Source organism: Erithacus rubecula, assembly GCF_903797595.1.
Source record: "Erithacus rubecula genome assembly, chromosome: 19".
In the NCBI taxonomy this organism is placed as follows: domain Eukaryota; kingdom Metazoa; phylum Chordata; class Aves; order Passeriformes; family Muscicapidae; genus Erithacus; species Erithacus rubecula.
In genome coordinates, this window is record NC_136671.1 from 9835048 (window position 1) to 9856187 (window position 21140).

Sequence of the window (21140 nt, forward strand, 5' to 3'; positions counted from 1 at the left end):
AAAGGGATGCTCCACACCACAAATGTGCTTTACCCACAGCCAGGGCAGCGCAGAGGGAAGAGTGTTACAGGGCAGGAACGGAGCAGGGGATGGGGTTTGCACCCTCATGAGGGCTCCGAGCAGGGCTGGTGGGGTCGGGATTCCCAAATTCCCACCCTGCAGGTGTCGGGAGCGGCTCCCACCGCATCTCCCGGCCACGGCACAGCGCAGCCCGAGGCTGCAGCGCGCACCCAGCGCCGCTCCTGCGGGATGCGACAGCGATTCCCGCTGTGGGGCTCAGCCCCCCGGCCGATCCCCCTCCCCTGAACCACATCTGAGTCAGCCCTCCGGCAGCAGCTCGCTCAATCCCTCCCGGATGAATGATGCATCATCAAATAGAGCCCAGTGTCACAACATTAACAATATTTATTTTCAGGCTAAGCTGCAGCCTGGGCTTTTGATACCAGTAATTAAAGCAAATGGTTCATCTGTTCTCATCTCTGCATCCCTGGAGCCAACTGGCCGCGTTTGGAAGCTTTGTGTTTTCTCTCTCTTTTTTTGTTTGATTTTTTTGGGGTATTTTTCTTTGTTTTTTCTTTTCTTGCAACCTCATGGGAAGAGGGGGATCAGGCTGATCCACACACGCTCCCAGGATCCCGGGAGGAGCGAGCCCAGAGCAGAGCCACGGCCGGGGCAGCTGCCTTTGCTCAGAGCTGTTGGAGCAGGGAAATGCTGGAGCGCTCATCATCACACAAAGACAAATTGCTGCTCCAGCGTACAGCCAGAATTATTAGAAAGACACCAGCAGGAGAGATAACCAGGTGCATTTTCTGAAAGAACCCATCCCTGGGAGCCACAGCTTCCAGCACCCCCAGCCTCATTCCCGAGGGGGTTTTGCCTCCTGGAGGTTCCAGGCTACTCCAGGAAGGTTTTTGATGCCTTTTTTTTGCATCGCTTTGGTCCATCCTGAGAAAGGAGCAGCTCCTGCCAGAGCGCACGGGCCACCCTGAGCCGGGCAGTGATGCCGTGCAGAGCCCCAGCAGGGAGCAGAGCACCCCAAAATGTCCCAGCAGCACCCCCCCGCTGCCAGGATTTTGGAAAGGGGCTCAGCCTTGGTGCCACCGCAGCTCCCACCGGGCACACTGCGGGGAAGGAGGAAAGAGCCAGTTTTGGGGGGCTTCAACCCCCCCAAATACCCAACGCACTCCAAAGTTGTCAGTCAGGACGAGCAGCAGCACCCGGAGCTTCCCCCCACCCGCACCCACGGGCGCCGCCAGCCCCGGGACCCCCGCCGGCCACCCACGGGGGTGTCACCCATCACCCGCACGCCCCGGGGTGCCCCAACTTTCCCCGGGCCGAGAGAGGGGTGCGGGGGCGAGGGGCACCCCCGGCCGAGCATCCCGACCCCCCAGAGCTGCATCCCCATCCCTGTCCCTGCACAGCCCGCGCCACATCCTGAGATCCCCCCGCTGCTGCCGCGCCCCGCTGCGCCTCTGGGGACCCCCGATCCCCCCTTACCTGGGCTGGGGTCCCGGGGTCCCGGGGTCCCGGGGTTTCGGGGTTCCGGGGTTCCGGGGCCGCTCCCCGCGCACGGCAGCGCTGGCGCTGCGCGGCTCCGGCGGCAGCACTGCGGACGGACGGGGCGGTGCGGGGAGGGGACACGGGAGGGGACACGGGAGGGGACACGGGAGGGGACACGGCCGGGGCCGCCCCTCTCCCCGGCGCAGCCGCTCGGCCCCTCTGGCACTGCCACTCCCCGCGGTGGGACCCCCTGTGCTCATTCTCTCCTCCAGCCCATCCACTCTCCCTGTCCCTTCCATTCATTCTCCTCCTCAACCCTCTCCCACCCTCATCTTCCATCTCCCATCCCATCCCTTATCCCATCCCAACCCTTATCCCATCCCATCCCTTATCCCATCCCTTATCCCATCCCAACCCTTATCCCATCCCAACCCTTATCCCATCCCATCCCATCCCATCCCTTATCCCATCCCATCCCATCCCATCCCATCCCATCCCATCCCATCCCATCCCATCCCATCCCATCCCATCCCATCCCATCCCTCTCTGGGATCCCAGCACAGGGATGCTCTGGAGTGAATCCAGGAGGACACAAAGATGCTCCAAAGGCTGGAGCCAGGCTGGGAGAGCTGGGAATGTTCACCTGGAGAAGGGAAAGCTCCAGGGAGAGCTCAGAGCTCTTCCAGTGTCTAAAGGGGCTCCAGGAGAGCTGGAGAGGGATTTGGGACAAGGGATGGAGGGACAGGACACAGGGAATGGTTTCCCACTGCCAGAGGGCAGGGATGGATGGGATATTTGGGAGGAATTCTTCCCTGTGAGGATGGTGAGCCCACCCGGAGCAGCTGTGGCTGCCCCTGGATCCCTGGAAGTGCCCCAGGCCAGGTTGGACACTGGGGTTTGGATCACCCTGGGGTGGTGGAAGGAGTCCCTGTCCATGGCAGGGCTGGAATGGGATTTAAGCTCCCAAACCCTCCCCACCTGCAGCACCTGCCAAAAGCTGTGGGAGCTGCTGCCCCTCCCAGTTCCCAATCCCTGCAGGTCCCAGGGCCTGGCCCTTCCCAAATCCTGAACAGCTCCTGACCCCAGGCACAAATCAGGACCACGCTGCCTCTGGCCAACACCTTGGAGGAGGAAAGTTCCTCATTCCTCCAGGAATTTCACTCATTTTTCACCTGGATTTCCTACAAAAGGTTTTCCCCCAGCTGCAAGTAACCCCCTCATGAAAACTCTGCTTTTTGGGGGGATTTAAACAGAAATGCCTGAAGAGAGAAATCCTTGAAGGATGGAGTTTTTTCCTGCCTTCAGCCAGGAAAGTGTTGCAGCACTGAAGGCTGAGTGTTGATTGGCATCAGCAGGATCCTTGATGGACATTTTCTCCTCTTCCAGGCCCAACTCTGTGTTTTTATTTAGCAGAAGAATTGCCTCACTTATGCAAAATACTTGGAGAGAGAAGCACAGGGACTTTCAAGCTGATCTGTCTTGACACCTTCCTTGGAGATTCACAAAAAGCATCAGCAATTTGAAAATCAGATCTAAAAGTGGCTTTGCAGAAAGGAAACAAAGCAACACCTGCACTTGTCTGTTCTAAATCCCTGGCACTTCCACTCTCCCTTTTTTAGCCCCTCTTCAAAAATAAAAGAGGCAGTTGGAATTTTTTTTGTGGAATTGGAAGTACAATTTGGCAGTCTGGCAGATCCACCAGCAGATCAAAGCAGGGAGGGTTGTATATTTAGTTATGCATTCATTTGTACATTAATTTATACATTTATTTATATATTCATTTATATGTTTATTTATATATTTATTTTTCTATTCATTCATGTATTCATTTATATATTCATTTCTATGTTAATTTCTATATTTATTTTTATATTCATTTGAATATTCATTTTTATATTCATTTCTATTTTTAATTTTGTATTCATTTATAGATTCATTTACACATTTATTTATATATTCATTTTTATATTCGTTTTTATATTCATTTATATATTCATTTTTATATTCATTTAAATATTCATTTATAGATTCATTTCTATATTTATTTCCTCCCTGTTGTATCTTCACACTCACTGCCCCTCTGATTCTCCAGGAATTGTTGTGTTTCCCTTGGGATCTGACTGATAATGAAGTTTCCCACTCCAAGTGACCCCAGACCATCCTGCCCAGATTTGGATGAAGCACCAGGAACAGCAGATCCTGCCTGGATGCTCAAATTCCAGAGCAGAGGCAAAATTCCTGGAAATTCTTAGGGCTGTGCAGCCTTTCCCTGCTCCAGGCTGGATGGTTTTGGGTTTATCCCTGCAGATTCCTGTGGGAATTATTGGGGGACAACACCAAGCTCATGGGTGCAGACAGCTCCAAGCACCAATTCCCTGTCAGATCCTGACCTTCCCATCCTTGGATGCAGCTGGGGATGGAGCTCTGGATTCATCCAAGGATGGAGATGGAGAAGAGGATGGAGCAGGGAATCCATGAAGAAAGCTCCCCCCTCATTTACAGCATAATTAATGGTGTCTAATTGAAGCACCAGACTGGAGATAGGGAGGGATGAGCCAGCACCAGGCTGGGATTATCCCTCTGGTATCAACAGAGTCTGGTGGAAAATGGAATGTGAACCTTATACAACAATTTTTCTTCTGTTTTTAATTAAGATTAAAGGAGTTCCAGTGGCAATGGATGAAGTCTCAGAGCTCAGGCACATGAAAACTCTGGATAACAGCTGTGATCCAGGGAAAATAAATCAGGAGCACGTCAGGCCCTCCCTGAGCAGCTCCAATGAGTGAAATTAAAAGGATTGATGGCAGCTCAGGCACCAGGGGAGTGTTTGTCACTCCTGTAAATCACTGAGCTGCTTCCCCCCATGCTGGCCCCCATGGATCTGCCTCCAGGATCTCCCTGGAATGAGACAGGGACTCATATTCCATAACTCATCCTCAGCATGGGCTGCTCATCACACCCACCAAGGGCTTTGGAGGGATTTAGTTCTTGGAGACACAAGGAGATGGGAAAGGATCCAACATCCAGCACCCCAAATCCATCCCCAGCCTCCCAGAGCAGCTCCTCACTGGGAATGACTCTTGGGAAAAGACAGGAGGAGAAAAGAGGAGGAGAATGGAGGAGTGATGGGCACAGCCTGAGCTCTAAGCTGAATCCAGCCAGGCTGTCCCACAACTTTGGGGATCACAGAGTTGGCATCTCCTTTTTCCAGGAGAGAAAACCCCAAGCCAAGATTTAGGCTGGAACGGGAGAAAACCATCCCTGGGATTCTCCCTCAGGAGCTGGGAGGGAACAACAACACCTCCAACCCCTCCAGCTCACCCTCAATAAACAGCAAAAAGGCACAAGCCAGAGGAGAAATCCTTGATCCACCCCCCAATGAAAGTGTTGGGATAAAATAAAGCCATGAATAAAGAAAAAAGGAATTTCCCCCCCTTGTCCTTTTCCTGCAGTGCCATAGGGATGCCAGCTGCTCCAAGGGAAGGGATTTTCTCCTCTGGAGAAGCTGAGGAGGAGCAGCACCTTGGGAGGGTTCCAGGATGTTTTTAACCACCCCCCATCCTGTCAATCCCCTGCTCCCAACCTGCCAGGAATGCCAGGAATGCCAGGGAGCTTCCGCAGCGAGGCGGCTCCAGCATCCCACCCTGCTCCTCCTCATCCTGGTGAAAAATCCCCGTTCCCAGGCACTTCCTGCCTCACCCCAGAGCTGAGAAATCCCACAGGGACCCCAAACCCTTCAGCAGCACCCCCGTGTCCCCTCCAGTGGTGGCACAGGCAGGATCTGGCGTGGCAGCAGCGCAGAGCCCCGAGCTCAGCCGGCCCAGCTCGCTCAGTCTGCAGCTCATTACACCCTTTTAATGAGATCTCTGCTGGTTTTACATCCATTTCCCATTCCTGATAACGCCCTGTCCTATAAAACTGCTCTGTTATCCTTGCCGAGGTGAGGGGAAGAATACATTTCCTAACACGCTGCCTGCATTAATTTTGCAGTAAGTGCCATCAAAGATTTAATCTCCAGTTCCTCTTTTGTTAATGGGATTAGGGGAACTTATTTACTGATTTAATTAATTGGCTGTCTTGCACTCAGCTGAAAGCAGCAGCCCAGAACCTTCCTGGGCTTGGGGCTGAGCAGAGCTGGGCGTTGTTTCATTTTGGAGGCTGCAAGGAGCACGTACCTGTGAGCTTTAAATAATTGAAATTCCTCCTGACAGCGCATTAAAAAGAGGGGAGGAAGGAGCTTTCTCTTCAGCTTTATCTCCCCTCCCACCCCTCAACGGGGAGCATCAGCTTTGCCAAATCATTGCTGAAATATTCCATAGATATATTCCATCACCCTCCAGAATGAGGGACCCCCCAGCTCCTGCTGCATCCTTGCCAAACACAGGGATTTATCCACTTAAACTCCTCTTATCCCTCTGAAACCCGCAGGGATGCTGCTGGGAGGGTCCTGAGCTGCAAACCTCGGGCTGGGGAAGGAGCACCTTATAAAATAAAACCTCTCCATGGTTTAATTTGGAGGAACAGCACCCCCGACACTTCTATATTGTTTAATTTGGGGGAGCAGCACCCCAAAACCTCTATAGAGTTTTATTTGGGGAAGCAGCACCCCAACACCTCTATATGGTTTAATTTGGGGGAGCAGCACCCCGACACTTCCCCACGGTTTAATTTGGGGGAGCAGCACTCCCAATCCCTCTCTATGGTCTAATTTGGGGGAACAGCACCCCCAACACCTTTCCACGGTTTAATTTGGGGGAGCAGCACCCCCGACATGTTTCCACGGTTTAATTTGGGGGAGCAGCACCCCCGACACCTCTCTATGGTCTAATTTGGGGGAGCAGCACCCCCGACACCTCCCCACGGTTTAATTTGGGGGAGCAGCACCCCCGACACCTCTCTATGGTCTAATTTGGGGGAGCAGCACCCCCGACACTTCCCCACGGTTTAATTTGGGGGAGCAGCACCCCCGACACCTCTCTATGGTCTAATTTGGGGGAGCAGCATCCCCAACCCCTCTCCATAGTTTAATTTGGGGGAGCAGCACCCCCGACACCTCTCCATGGCTTTATTTAGGTCACCCTGTGCTCGGCGGCCCCGCTCGCAGCGGGGGAGGTTGGACTTCACACTCCTGCTCCCGGAGCTGCTTTTCTAGGTCACCAACCCACAGCGGTGGTTTAAAATAGAGCCTCTCCTCTTCCCATCCCCACGGCCGGGGGCTGCTGCCGTGCCCGGGCTGTCCCAGCCGGAGGGGAGCGATGGGGACAGGGCTGCACCCCGGGGTTGGGTGTGTGGGGTGCCGCACCCCCAAAATCCCCAGCTCGGCGTGGGCACGGCAGGAGCCGCTCCCGGCCGTGCTGCTGTCCCCAAGCCCTGGTGGCGTTGGTGGCATCTCCTTGCCGCAGCCGGTGGCCGAGGACAATCCCCCCGTGGCAGGCTGGATCTAAAGAGATCCCAGCTCAGCTTCCCGGCAGGGAACGTCTCCAGCAGCGATTTTTGCTCCGTGGGCATCAATTCCCAGCTGGAGCCGTGTCCGGGCTGCGTCCCCGGCCGGGAGCGCTGTCCCTGCTCCGGGCAGCAGGGAAGCATCGCCCCGCTCTGATCTCGCTCCCAAATGGAAATTTTACACTGGGAAAGAAGAGCCCAGCACTCGGCAGGTGTCTGCTGCCTCCCCAGCCCCGCTCCAAGAATATCCTCCTGTTCTGCCAGCACACGGAAGGATTTCAGCTGGCGGCTCCCCCGCCCCTGCCCAGCCGGAGCATCGCCCGTGGATCACGGGGAGAGGCACAAAGGCTGCCAGGCAGTGGGGATGGCAGTGCCAGGTCACCATGGCACTGCTCACCAAGCACCAGGAGGATCGATGGAACTCATCATCTCCTGCTTTTTCCAAGAGATCATCCCGTTGTTTTCCCATGCAGACACCCCCTGGCAGCACAGGGTGGGATTTGGGGTCCATTTGTTGTTATTTCTCTTCTCTTCTCTTCTCTTCTCTTCTCTTCTCTTCTCTTCTCTTCTCTTCTCTTCTCTTCTCTTCTCTTCTCTTCTCTTCTCTTCTCTTCTCTTCTCTTCTCTTCTCTTCTCTTCTCTTCTCTTCTCTTCTCTTCTCTTCTCTTCTCTTCTCTTCTCTTCTCTTCTCTTCTCTTCTCTTCTCTTCCTGATTTTTAGAGGATCCCTTTTCCCACATTCTGCCTCTACTTTTCTAGACAAGCTGTGGCTTCCCCATCCCTGGAATTTACCAAAGCCAGGCTGGAGCACCCTGGGATGTCCCTGCCCTAGGATGAGCTCCATGGTCCTCCCAACCTAAACTGTTCTGGGATTCCATAAAAATGTCACTTCCCCATAAATGGGGAAAAAAATCCCTGTTGGATCAGGAACTTCCAGCTGCTCCCACACAGGAATGAGCAAGGAGAAGCTTTCCCAGCCACACAAGAAGTTTAACAAACTCTGGGATCGATGCTGTCACCAAACCCTGCATTGCCACACAGGGATTTGGCTGTTGAGTTTTCCCAGCATGGAATGATCAATCCCAGGTCAAATCCCAGGAGATCCAGGTGTGCTTGATTTGGGAACCCAGCTCAGCATTTCACAGGACATTCAGAGCCACCAGCAATCATCTCATTCCCAGGGCTGTTTTCCAGCTTGTTTTGTTTCCCAGCAAATCCTGCAGGATATTGATCCCTGCTCAGGTGACTGCTCTGAGGAATTAAAGCAGCAGCAGCTGAAATTCCCACAGGAGAATGGAAGGGTTGCTGGGCCTGCAGCACAAGGCTTTAATTTGGGAGGTGGGAAAGGACTGGTTGGGATAATTTCAGCTGTTTTGGGAATAAACTCAACAGATCTCCCTCATCCCAGGCAACACATCCTGCTAGGATGCTCCAGCAAGGACAAGTGGCTCCTCACAGAGCAAACTGCAGCATTTGTAATTCCAATTCCCCAGCCCCTGGGAAGGGTTAATTCTGGAGTATCTCTCCATGAATATTCTCTCCAACACCTGCATCTCCTCTGAAGGGGAGGGAGAGGAGAGGGTTTGAAAGATGCCAGAATTGTGGCTTTGATCTTCAGTGGAGTCATCTTGATGCTGCTTAAAGGAAAAACAACCTCTGGGCTTTGATATTCCTGAATCCCCAATCACCAGGAGAAAATATTCCTGAATGCACAAACACTGGGAGGAAACAGCAGTCAACAGTGTGCTCCTGCTGGATTCTGTGAACGTGGACAAAGAGGATTTTTGTGGGAAAACTTCCAGAGCATCCTCCCAGGAGAGTGTTTGAACCTTCCCTTTTCCAGGAGAAATGTGGAGAAGGTCAAGGAAAGTCACTCAGATCAGGTCAATAAATGCAGGTCACCCAGGATTTATTATTCCAGGAAGGAAGGAAGAAAAGAAGGAAGGAATGAGCAAGCAATGTTCAGCCAGGACAGGAACCACCAATCCTTCCACCACAGCTGGAATTTTACACCATTTTTACCCCTCCACTTTCCTTTCCCTGAGCCTGCAGCATCCCAGAAACCCCAAACCCACCCAAATCCCTTTCCAGGCCCCTCTCCAGGGCTTCAGGCAGCTTCTCTTTTTCTTTTCCCCAAATCTCTGCCCCAGGAGGGAAGTCAGGAGTGGTGCCAGCCCCTTCCCAGCCACCCAAGCTGAGCCTGTTCTTTTCTAGGGCTGTAAATCCTGACACAGAGCTTTTTTTTTTTTTATTTTTTTCCCTTGCTTTTTCCCATTTGGCAGCCATTCAGGTTGTATTTGTGTTTTGGCTGCCAGCAATGCAGCATTTACAAACCTGCCCTGGATTTATCTGCTGCAGAGCTGGGCACTGAATTAAATGACACAAAAGTTTGGGATGGGTTGGAAAATGCAATTTATAACAGCCAGGATGAGCTGCTGGGCCTCTCGCACCCACATTGTGCTTCTCATTCCCCAAGTGCATTAAACACACCTTTTCATTTTCTTGCCACCCTCCCAGCTGAGTTTTCACCCTGTGGCATTTCCAGCAGTAGGTCAGCCCCACTCCTCTCCTAATTTTGGACTTTTCCTGGGAAAACTTGTGGTCCCACGAACTTTCCTTCCCATGGAGAGTGGATCTGAGTGGATCCCCCAGTGGCCCAGCAGATTCCATGCTGGTAAAGGCTTGAAGGTGCTGGCATATGTGGCCCCATTCCTGGTGATCCCCATGCCTGGAATCCCCCTGAAGAATTCCTGGGCCCCTCTGTGACATCTCCCAGGAGCTGAGGGAGCTCATCCCATCCTCCCAGCCAGTGGAGCAGCCAAGGTGTGATGACAGCCAGGGCAGGTGCTGCTGGGAGGTGCCAAAGCTCTTCCCAAGGGATTTCCCCATGACAGGGACTCTGTTCCACTGCTCAGACTGGCAGGAATCCAGAGGATTTGGAGACATCCCACCTTTCCCCAGACAGCCGGAGCTGGGATGAGCATCACACTCCAGGAATGACTCCTGCAGCCATGAAACACATCCCAGAGGGATCCAGCACCAAGGAAGGACTGAGGAGCACAGCTGGACCAGGGACATCATCCCTGGATCCTGGAGCACATCCCTCCCTGCCGAGCTGAGCCTGAGGGTTAAACTCAGAGTTTCTCTCTTCCAATGATTCAGTCCTGTGCTATCCAAACTGGCTGATAAAGAGGTTTCTTTCCCTGAACTATCCAAACAGTGCCTGGTGATCCCAAACCAGAGGATTTTCCAGAGCCAGGGCTGGATCCAACAGTACCACGTGGAGTTTGTGGCCAACACCCCCCTGCTTGGGCATTTTGGGGTTTAATTGCTCCAGCAGCACAATTTAACTCAACAGACAGAAAAACAGGCTCAGAGCAAAGAGTACAGCTGAAATTTTGGGAGTCAAGTGTTCCTGAGCTCCCAAGCTCCCAGGACAAAGAGAACATCAATAATCCCAGAGGAGCTGGCACCATGCAGGAGCCTCACAAGGAAAAATTGGCACCTCTTGTTCCCTAATCAGAGCTGATGGGGACTTCGAGCTGGATTTTGGTGCATTCACCTGCAGGACAGAGACCCAGCCAGATCCTCCCTGAGTCACAGAAAATGAGGCAGTGAGGAAATTTTGGGAGCAGGGTGATGCCCAGTGACATCCTTGGCTCCCCAAGGGGCCAGAGGCCTCCAGCTAATCCAGTTTTTAACTCCTCTCTGAACCTCCTCTCCCCTCTAAGGTTTAATTGTTCCAGCTTCCCCTGCTCATCCGTGAGTTTCTAGTGGGAAAATGAAGGATTTGGATTTAATTCTGCCCCCATCACTCAGCAGGTCCCCATCTCTCACCAGCAGCCCCAACGCCACCATTCCATTCCCTTCCCCTGGAATGACTCCTCATTTCCCTCATAATTGATATTCTGGCTCGTTAGGTTTTAATGCTTCCAGAGCTTATTTAAAATTCACTGAAGCTTCCCCGCTCCAAAGGATTTAAGAGCCGGGGGGAAGAGGGGAGGGAGCAGAGGGTTTGTGGAATTCTGCACAGCCCCGTAGGCAAAGGAGGAGCGGCTCCATCTGCTGCAGTGCAGCGAGCAGGGATGGAGTAAATCGCCCCTCCCTTCCTCGGGCAGCGCTGCTGCTCCTCTGCCCCCGGGAACAGGGAAAATTCCCCCCGGGCACAGGGAAAATTCCTGCCTCGCTTCCCCGGGGTCTCTAGAGGGAGAGAGGAGCTCCAGGACACATTGTGGGGAAAGGATGGGACAGGAGGGGACGAGGGGCTGAGATTGGTGTGGAGTGTGGGAGCTGGGATGGCTCCAGTGGGTGGGATGGGATTGGGATGGACATTAGATGGGACTGGAATGGCATTGGAATGGGATTGAAATGGGCATTGGAATGGGATTGGAATGGGATTGGGATGGGGTTGAGATGGGCATTAGATTGGATTGGAATGGGCATTGGGATGGGCTTGAAATGGGATTGAAATTGGCATTGGAATGGGCATTGGAATGGGACTGGGATGGGATTGGGATGGACATTGGAATGGGAATTGGACGGGTATTGGGGTGGGATTGGAATAGGATTGAAATAGGGTTGGGCTGACATTGGGGTGGGATTGGAATAGGATTGAAATGGGATTGAAGTGGGGTTGGGATGGGCAGGGGGTGGGATTGGGATGGGGTTGGGATTCCCCAACCATCCAGCCTTCAGCAGCAGCTGGGCAAGGATCTGTGCATGGAGCTGAACTCAAAGGCTGATCCCAGGAATTCCCAGCTGGGAATTTTCCTCTCTTTTTTCCCTAATTCCCACTGAGCCCAAACCCACAAGCTGTGAAATGCTCCAGAACCAAGAAAGACGAGACAAGGAGCAAGAGGGGAAAGCAAATCGAGTTCTGCTGCCTGATACTCCTTTTTCTTTCTTTTTTCCGTCCCTTTTTTCTTTTATCTTCCCTTTCTTCTTCTATTTTCCCTTCTCTTTCCCTTACACCCCCTCCTTTTTCTTCCCTTTGTTCTTTTCCATGGGATCATTAAGGTTGGAAAAGGCCTCTCTAAGATCATAGGATTCACTTTTGCTTCCCTTTCTTCTTATTATTCTCTTTCTTCTTATTCCCTTTCTCCTTATTATTCCCTTTCTTCTTATTATTCTCATTCCTTTTGCTTCTTTTTTTCTCCTCCTTTTTTTCTCTCTTCCTTTTCTTTTTTTCCCCTCTCTTTCTTATTTCCCCCTTCATTTTTTTTTCCTTCTTGTTTATTTTTTCCCTCATTTCTTCTTCCTTCTTTCCTTTCTCTTTCCCAGCCTGTTTTTCCCTTTCTTACTCCTTTTCCTCCCAACAATCCAGGAATTTCTCACCCCACAGAGCCAAGAACTGGATGCTCCAAGAGAGAAGACGGAAAGGGAAATTTAAAAGTCGTTAAAAATCCTCAAGGACAATCACGGATTGTGCATCTTCGCCCCCAAGGCTGAGGCATTTCTTCCTCCTCTTCCTGCTTTATTTTTCCACTCCAAAAGAAAAGAAAAATAACCAGGGAACAAACGGAGCGGATATTTGAGAGCAAATCCCTTTGCTCGGAGCTCTCCCGGCGCCATCTCTCAAAGGAGACGGGTTTTTACTCCCGAAAATGATCCGCTAATGGCATTCCAGAGGCACCAGGGCAATCCAAAGGCGTAAAAACTCTGGCCAGAGGCAGATTTTAGGGGATGTGTTTGTCAGCATCACCCCCGCTGTGCCCACACCCCGCCCTGAGCTGGAATTGCTCAGGGAATCGGGGATAGGGATGAAGCTGCTTTCCCTAAAATTATCAGGGCATGAGGTTGGATTCCTGCTCTGTTTTCCATCCCAAAATCTGCACAACCCTCAGTTTTCAGGAAAGTCCAAAAGGATGCCAAGGTCCAGCCCCTGGTGCAGCCACAACCCTTGGGAATGAAAACAGCTCCAAAAATCACATTTAATCCGAGGGAACCAAGAGGGAAATAAGGAATCCAAGAACACCAGAATGATTTGGGTCGGAAAAACCAAAAGGTCATCCCATTCCATGGGCAGGGACAGCTCCCACTATCCCAGTTTTGGGATATTTCACTATCTCAGTTTTGGGATATCCCACTATCCCAGTTTTGGGATACCCCACTATCCCAGTTTTGGGATACCCCATTATTCCAGGTTTTGGGATACCCCACTATCCCAGTTTTGGGATACGCCATTATTCCAGGTTTTGGGATACCCCACTATCCCAGTTTTGGGATATTTCACTATCCCAGTTTTGGGATACCCCACTATCCCAGTTTTGGGATATTTCACTATCCCAGTTTTGGGATACCCCACTATCCCAGTTTTGGGATATCCCACTATTCCAGGTTTTGGGATATCCCACTATCCCAAAGCTGCAAGCCCTGAGTTTTATTTTAAATTTATTTAGGATCCTTCAGCTCCCTCCTGTCTCCCAAGGGGAGGAGAGAAGCAGACAAGCACCCAAAGACACAAAAACAGGAGGTGCCAGCTTGGAGAAAGGATTGAATGGAAAACAGGGAGAGCTGGGCACTGCTCAGGGACAATTAATTATTGTAAAACCTGCAGAGACAAATTCATAAAAGCCCCGCTGAGGAGGCAGCTGTGATCAGGCTTAAAAAGATTGATTTTGAAAAATAGAATATCTTTCCAAAGAGTTGCTAATTCAAAAAAAGAGCAAAAGGAATGAGAGCAAGAGGTGCTTGGAGGAAATCCATGGTTCCTGTCCAGCTCTGAGCCAACAGGTGCTGGAAATGCTGCTGATAATGCAGAGAAATTTGGGTTATTTAATACAGGAGATAAAGACTGAGATGATGCCTTTGTGCCAAAGCCTGATGAGATATTTTGTGTTGCAAAACAAACCAAAATAAACCAACAAATGGAGATTATTAATGCCAAACCTCTCAAAAATCAGCAAGATCTGGAGCAATTGAATTAAATTGGTTTGAAAGCTCTGGCCAAGGAGTTATTTCTAGACAATATTTTAATTTTTTCCTGCTTTTAAAGGTCTTTCTAAAGGCCCACTTTGAATTCCAGTAAGGTTATTTATTTCCTTGTGGATTCAAACTATCCAGATTGTTGGGCTAACACTGAAACAGGACTCACTTAATGAAGGACTGGGATTTAATTAGAGCCAATCAGGACACATTTTGGAAAGGCAGATTTCATTATCCCAGATTTCCCTGAGATTCCCAGATGAGTTTGGGGTGTTTGGTTGAACTGTGGGTGATATTTGGATGCAGAAGATGGAACAATCCAAAAACCACCAGCAAAAGCTCTTAAAGCTCCAAGCAGCTGCTCCCCAAATTCCAGGGAAGGGAGCAATGGATGCTGGTGGTAATTACAGCTCCTGGAGTAACAAGAACTGATAATGAAAGCAGATTTTGGGTAGCACCAAAGCTCAGGGTGAAAAATTCCTTAAAACAGGAATTTTTGCACCCTGTCTGGATGGACACATCCAGTTTGGGATGCTGATGATCCCTGTGGCTCCAATCCTGGCTCCATCCCTGGATCTGCCTGCTGGCAGTGATTTTCCAGGCTGGGTTTGTGCTCTGGCTTTTATCCCTCTCCTGGGAAATCAGCAGCAAGTTCTGCAACAGGCTGCCAAAAAAGAGAAATGAAAAAAAAAAAAATCACTTATTGGGACAATGTGAGAAGGGAAGAGCTGGGAATTGGGATGGAATTGGGAGTGACAGAGGGGAAAATGTCTCTGGCAGAGCCAATGCTCCCATCAGAGCTCCCTGGAGAGTTCTGCCCTCCCACAGGATCCTCTGGCCCTTTCCCCTCCTCCAGGAAAGAACAAAGGATGGATCCCATCAGGTCTGGTGCTCAGGGAGGCTCTGGAGCCAGGGCATGACAAGGTTGGATGAATCCTCCAGAGGTGACTCAGCTCTTGGGAGGACACCAAGGATGCTCATCCAGCTGCAGTGACCCGTGGATCCGAGCTCTTCCCAAAACCACGGATCACTGGCAGTGATTTTGCTGCTTCCAAGGCAAAGCAGCACAGGCTGAGCTTTCCTGAGCTTCCCAAGGGTTTGCTGGATTTCTGTGGAGGGGACACACTGGAGAGGGATCCCAGCAGGGTGTCTCCTGGAGAATGCAGGGATGAGCTCTGATCCCCCTGGAGGAGGTTAATTCCTGTGATCAGAACTGTCCAGAGGGAGAACTTTACACCAGATATCAGCAATTATCCCATAAATCCAAACAGGAGAATGGCTGCAGTTAATGGGATCCCACCCTGGCACTAATTACCCATCTGTGGGAGGGGAGGAGGGAGCCTGGGGCCCACTGGAGCAGCAGATCCCAGCACCAGCTGGGAATGTTACTGGAAATCCCAAGATGCCAAAACAGAAACCTCAGGAGTGACTGGGAGGCTCCAGGGGTTCTCCTGCCTCCCAGAGCTCCCAGTGTGTTCAGGGAATTCCACCCAGCTCCTTAAAACTCTGGGAATCCAAACCCTCTCCTGGCAGCACCATGGCCCATCCCCAGCTCTTGGATGTGCTGGGATGAATCCAGGGGAGGAGCTGACCCCATCCCCATCCCCCAGGACCATTCCCAGGAGGAAACCAGGGAATGTGAGGCCCACAGAGAGCACTGCTCTGTGCCTTGTTTTGGGAATGTGAAAGCACAGGGACACCAAGCTGGATAAAACAACCACCCCACCCCTTTTCCTTCGTGTCCCATCCCCATCCATCCCATCCACAGGTACCAGAGCCACCTCCCCTCGTGCCAACAGGTCTGAGCTGCTCCCTCCCAGCTTTGAGCTGCTCCAGGAGGGATTTTTCCCTTTGCAGAGATCTGACAACCACGTTGCTCCTCGGGTCACCTGTTGGTCCCTGCTCCCAGCACGAGGCAGAGCGACGGACAGGACGTCAGGAGGAATTAAATCAGTGTCAGGAGAAAATTCCAGGGGGGAAGCCACTTCCCTGATTCACATTGCCAGCCAATTATCCCCATGACAGCCTGGACAGCAGCAGTTTATAGTGGCTGGGAGCTGGGGAAGGGAATTGTTCTCATCCAGAGCTCCTTTCCCAATCCCACTGCCGTGACCAGCTGTGTTTGCCAGCCCCCAGTGAAGGCTGGTGGGTGCCAGAGCTGATGGATTCCCAAGGAAAAGCAGCTCTGCCAGGGAAAGGCTGGAGATTTCTGTGTTCTGCCATCAGCAGGAGCTGGGCTCAGCCATCCATCCCAGATCCTTCCACTCAGAACAGAGGAGCTGAGGCGCTTTGGGCAGCGAGATGGAAAGCCAAGGTCACAATTCCATCAGGAGCACAAAGGGGTTTGGTGTCTCCACAAGGTGTGGAACAGCCCTGGGTGACAGCTGTCCCCAGAGTGACACTGGTGGTGTCACTGAGGCAGCACTAACAGGGTCCAGCCAGGCTCAGTGGGTTTTGTTCAGGCACAGAATTTATCCCTGGTGTCTCATCAGCTCCATGTGGAGCTGGGAGAGCCTCTGGGGTGGGGTCAGCACAGGGCACCCTCAAAATACCCCCAGGCAGAGATGTGGGGTGGAAAATGCAGCAAAGCAGCAGGGAGGGAGTCAGGGCATCAAACCTCCCAACCCAAGAATCAGCAGGATTTTTCATCCCTGACTCAAGCACACTGAAAAGCAAAGGAAAATCTCCAGAGGTAAAAAGCTTCTGGAGAAGGGAAGGTTGTGGGGAGACCTCACAGCACCTTCTGAAACAAGGGAGCTGGAGAGGGAATTTCATCAGGAACTGGAATGGCTTCAAACCAAAAGAGAAGGGTTTAGATGGGATATTGGGAAGGAATTCTTCCCTGGGAGGGTGGGGAGGCCCTGGAGGGTTTCCCAGAGAATCTGTGCCTGAATTCCTGAAAGTGTACAAGGCTGGGTTGGACAGAGCTTGGAGCAACCTGGGACAGTGGAAGGTGTCCTGTCCATGGCAGGGGGTGGAATGGGATGAGATTTAAGATTTTCCCACTTATTAAACCAAACTCATCCAGGGTACTCAGACACTCTCACCACGTGCTCAAACTAAGATTTTTTTTTCCCCCATTTTTTCCCTGTGCCAAGCTGTGCCATTCCCTGTGGGCACTGCTGAAGGCTCGTGGAAAAATTCAGCCCAGACTTTTTCCAGGCTGGGGATCTTCCTCAGAGACAAAACAAGGGAAGGAAGAAAGAAAACACAGACAGATACCTGTGTTGACCACTGAGCCATGTGACTATCTTGTGATATTTTACAAAAAGCATGTTTTCAAAGAGGTGTTGCCTTCTTTGACCAATGACTCTTTTCAACTTTGTTTTGCACGATCTATCACATATAAATGCCATGGCTTCTCAATAAATTGTCTCTTCTTGCTGCTTGGAAGAGGAATCGTGTTGCTGTATCATTCACCTTTCCTAATCAGACAATTCCCACCCTGCTCCACCCCACAGGGTCAGGAGCATCCTCCTGATCATTCCTTGAGGAGAAACCAAAACCTCTGAGAGCACAGAGCTGGATAAGCCTCATCCACACCAGGACAGCTCCCTTGGCAGCTTTTACCACCATTCCCCAATTTTTTGCCATCCAGGAGTATCCCAGGGTATCCTTCCCATCATCCCAAAACCCTCCCCAAGGGGTCACATCCTCAGCAGGGAAGGATCCCCTGCTCAGGGCTGGTGATGCCACATGACACAGCATCCAAAATGCCTTAAAATAACCCCCCCTCCCTTGATTCCTGCTGAATTCCCTGTGGGAAGCAGGCACAGGGCACGTGAGCTCCCGGCGGCGCACCCCTTCTGTTCCCCAAAAAAAAACCCCAAAAAAACCCTAAAAAACCCGTTTTTAAAACCTCTCAGAATTTAGCAACAATCTCCATGGATACCAATCACCGAAATCCCTGCGTTGCCACGGCAACGCCTTTCCCCATCCTGCCTGTTTATCCTGGAACTGACACTCCATTTATCGGGAGTGATGGAGACAGGATTTGAGAGCAACCTTCCCTAAGTGCACGGAAGCAGAAAAATCCTCCGTGAGGAAATCACTATTAATAGAGAGAAAACAGCTCCAGCACGGATCAGCCCCAGCCTGGAGAGCTCTGTGCCTGTGCAGAGCCACTAAATCCCAGGAAAATCAGGAAAACTCAACCTCCAGCCACGGGGAAGGCAGGCAGGGGCTGGCAGAGATGGAGAATATGAACTCACAGCAATTTTTGTACATTTAAAGCATAATTAATTAACACCAAGAAATGTAAGAGGAAGGATGGGCTGCAAAGGGATGGGATCCTGGTGTTGGGATGTCTGTGGGTGATGCTTGGGGGTGAGGACACCTGAGCTCAAAATAATCTGCTTTGTTCCAAAATTGGAGTTTCCAGGGGAGTGGATTTGTCAGTCCAGCACCTGGATGGTTCACTCAGGCTCTTATGGGGTCCACTGGGGTAAATATTGGGAATATCCCACCCTGTGGGGGTGGTGAGAACCCCTGGGCTCAGGGTGCCCAGACCAGCTGTGGATCCCTGGAAGTGTCCAAGACCAGGCTGGACAGGGCTTGGAGCATCCTGGGATGGTGGAAGTGGCTGGGGTTGGAATAGGATGAGCTTTAAGGTCCTATCCAAACTAAACCAGCCTGGAATTCTCTCTGAAGTATCATCCCTGTGATGGAAGTCCCCAGTCAAGGCCCTTGCATGGACTCAGCTGGATTCCAGGAGCAGTTTCCCAGACTGACATTCCTGGGTGGATCTTGGCTGGGAAATGGAGACATCAAAGGAATTCCTGCAGCCACTGCTGATCTGGACAATTATGGGCTGTGGATCAATAAGGTTAACTTGCAGCAGATCCTCGTGGGAGAATCTTTAGGGATGGATTCCAGCAGTGTTTAGTCCAATCTCTCCTTTAGGGACAGCAGCAGAGCAGAGAGCTGGGAAGGCTGAGGCCAGGGCAGGACACTGGGAATGGCACAGATCCAGCAGGGATGCTCTGAGTGCTGCTTCCCTCAGCTCAGGAGCCTGCAGGGATGGGAATCCAGGTGCAATATCCCAAATCTGTGATGGGCAGGAGCCTGAAGGATGAGAGCACATCCCACACCCACCCCACAAACACAAAACATTAAATGCACAAAGGGATCAAGGAGCTTGGAAAAGTCACCTTTCCTCTGTACTTCCCTCTCCTGGTTTTTATACAGCACGTTGTGTTCCTCAGCTGCTATCCACAGACTGAAATATCCATGGGACTGCCATCAAATTAAAAATTCCAGCCAGGAAAACAATCCTAAACTCCAGCTCAGACATAACACTGTTCAATTAAAGGAGCAGAAGGAATCACAGCACTCCCAACCTGATTTCCAGCACCAGAGAGACAAGGGAGTTCCTCTCCCTCCCATTCTCAATGACACAGATAAGGAGACTGAGGAAAACACCAAAAATCCAAAGATTTTTCCTCCTTCAGGACCAAACCTGCACAGAGTCAGGAAAAGCAGGGAATTGTCAAGATGAGATGTGCTAAAAATGTCACAGGCCTCCCAACACTCGAGGCATTCCTTGGGATTTTTCAAATCAAACGTTTTGATCTCAGAATTGTTCTGCTGCCTGGATCCATAGGGAAAACAGGAATAGAGCAGCATATTAAGGATCCTTTGAAGGTATCCTTCCCAAGATTTACCAAAAAATAGAGACACAGTCAAGCCTCAGGCCTCTGTTCAAGGAAAATTTCCAGGAGTTGAGGCACTAGAGCATCGTGCTGAGCTCCAGGGTGATCCTGAGAAAAACGTGAAAATGGGAAGGCTCCAAAGGCACCACCAGGGATGTGAAACAGGAATTGCCACCCTGAAAACAGAACCTGGATTGCACCAGCTGTGCCAAGGGAGTTGGGCTGGAAAAATAATTCCTTAGGTCCCAGCAAACATGTGGATTGAAGGACACCTTCCTTTTCCTGCCCTCATCAGGAGAGTAGCTGCATGAGCCAGAATTCCCCCAACCCAAAGTGCACAGGAATTCATCCTGGATAAAAGTCAGCCAGAGTTTCAAGGGTTTAGGGAGATAAGAAACTTGTCCTTGAGCAATATCTGATCACCTCCCTTTGTACAAACACCGAGAACGCCGGGAGAATAAATGGATTTGGGAGAATAAATGGATTTATACTCACCTACGTGGGAGACACAGAGAGCTGGGAGCAGCAGGAGGAGCCAGAAGTGTCCCCACAAAACAGGAAGGGCCAGAAGTGTCACCACAAGCATCAGTCAAAGCCAGCAGACACCAAGTGTCACCCCAGCCCCATCACTTCCAATCTTCGTCCAAGTTCTCAGATTGGAACAGCCCCTCCCTCCCAAGCCCTGGCAGGGATAATAAAAACTGCCAGAGATGGATGCAAACTGTTGGATGTGTTCATAAAAACAAATAAATCAATCTTCCTCTGGGGGATAATCTCCTTAGAGCTGAGCTGCTGCTCCACAGAGCTCCTGGCCTGGTTTGGATCCCAGGGCTCTGCCTCCTTCCTGCCTGGATTATCCCTGGGATGTGCCTTTGCCATGAGATTAAAGCTTGTTTTACTCCACATTCTGCTGCTGTTCAACCAGCACTGCTCAGGCTGAGCTGATTTATTCCCTGGAAAGTTCCAGTTCTGTTTTTAACACTCAGGTCTGAAAGTGGGACCAAGGGAGAGGCAACACTCAGTGGGATCTCCTGGAATTCAGATCATGCAGGCTGATTTTTGGGATCAACACCACCAAAGACAAGGACTTGGGATCAACAGCCAAGCCCTAGTAGGAACATTCCCAATGGATTTGAGAAGTAAAAATCAGAAAAGTCAGTATTTGGTGGAGCTCAGATATGGCAAACCCCAGGACAGGCATTCTCTCATTTGCTCTGGCCTTGGGAACATGACATTTTGGGAAATATCTGGCTCCAGCTGTGAGGGAGTCAGGAATGCTGAGAGCTTTGGAAATGTGGCAGGGGAGCAGCTGGAAGAAGAGCCTGGGACAAAATCCAGCTCCTGCCCCAAGCACTGAGCCCTCCTTGGAGCCCCTGCACAGGGCCAGCATTAAAAAAGGGCCTCAGAAAGAGCAGAGCCCCAAAAACAAAGGGAGAAAGGGGTGGGAAGTGGAAGGAGTGGGAAGAACATCTTCTCTCCCTCATTCCAGGACAGCAGGAGGTGGAGAGAGAAAGAACAGAATTGTTTTTCCTTCCCAATTTGACCTGACCATACAAAAGGAGCAAAAGGAGAGGCAGAGCCCATCCAGCTTTGAGACAGAACCAGAATTTTGGAATGGTTTGGG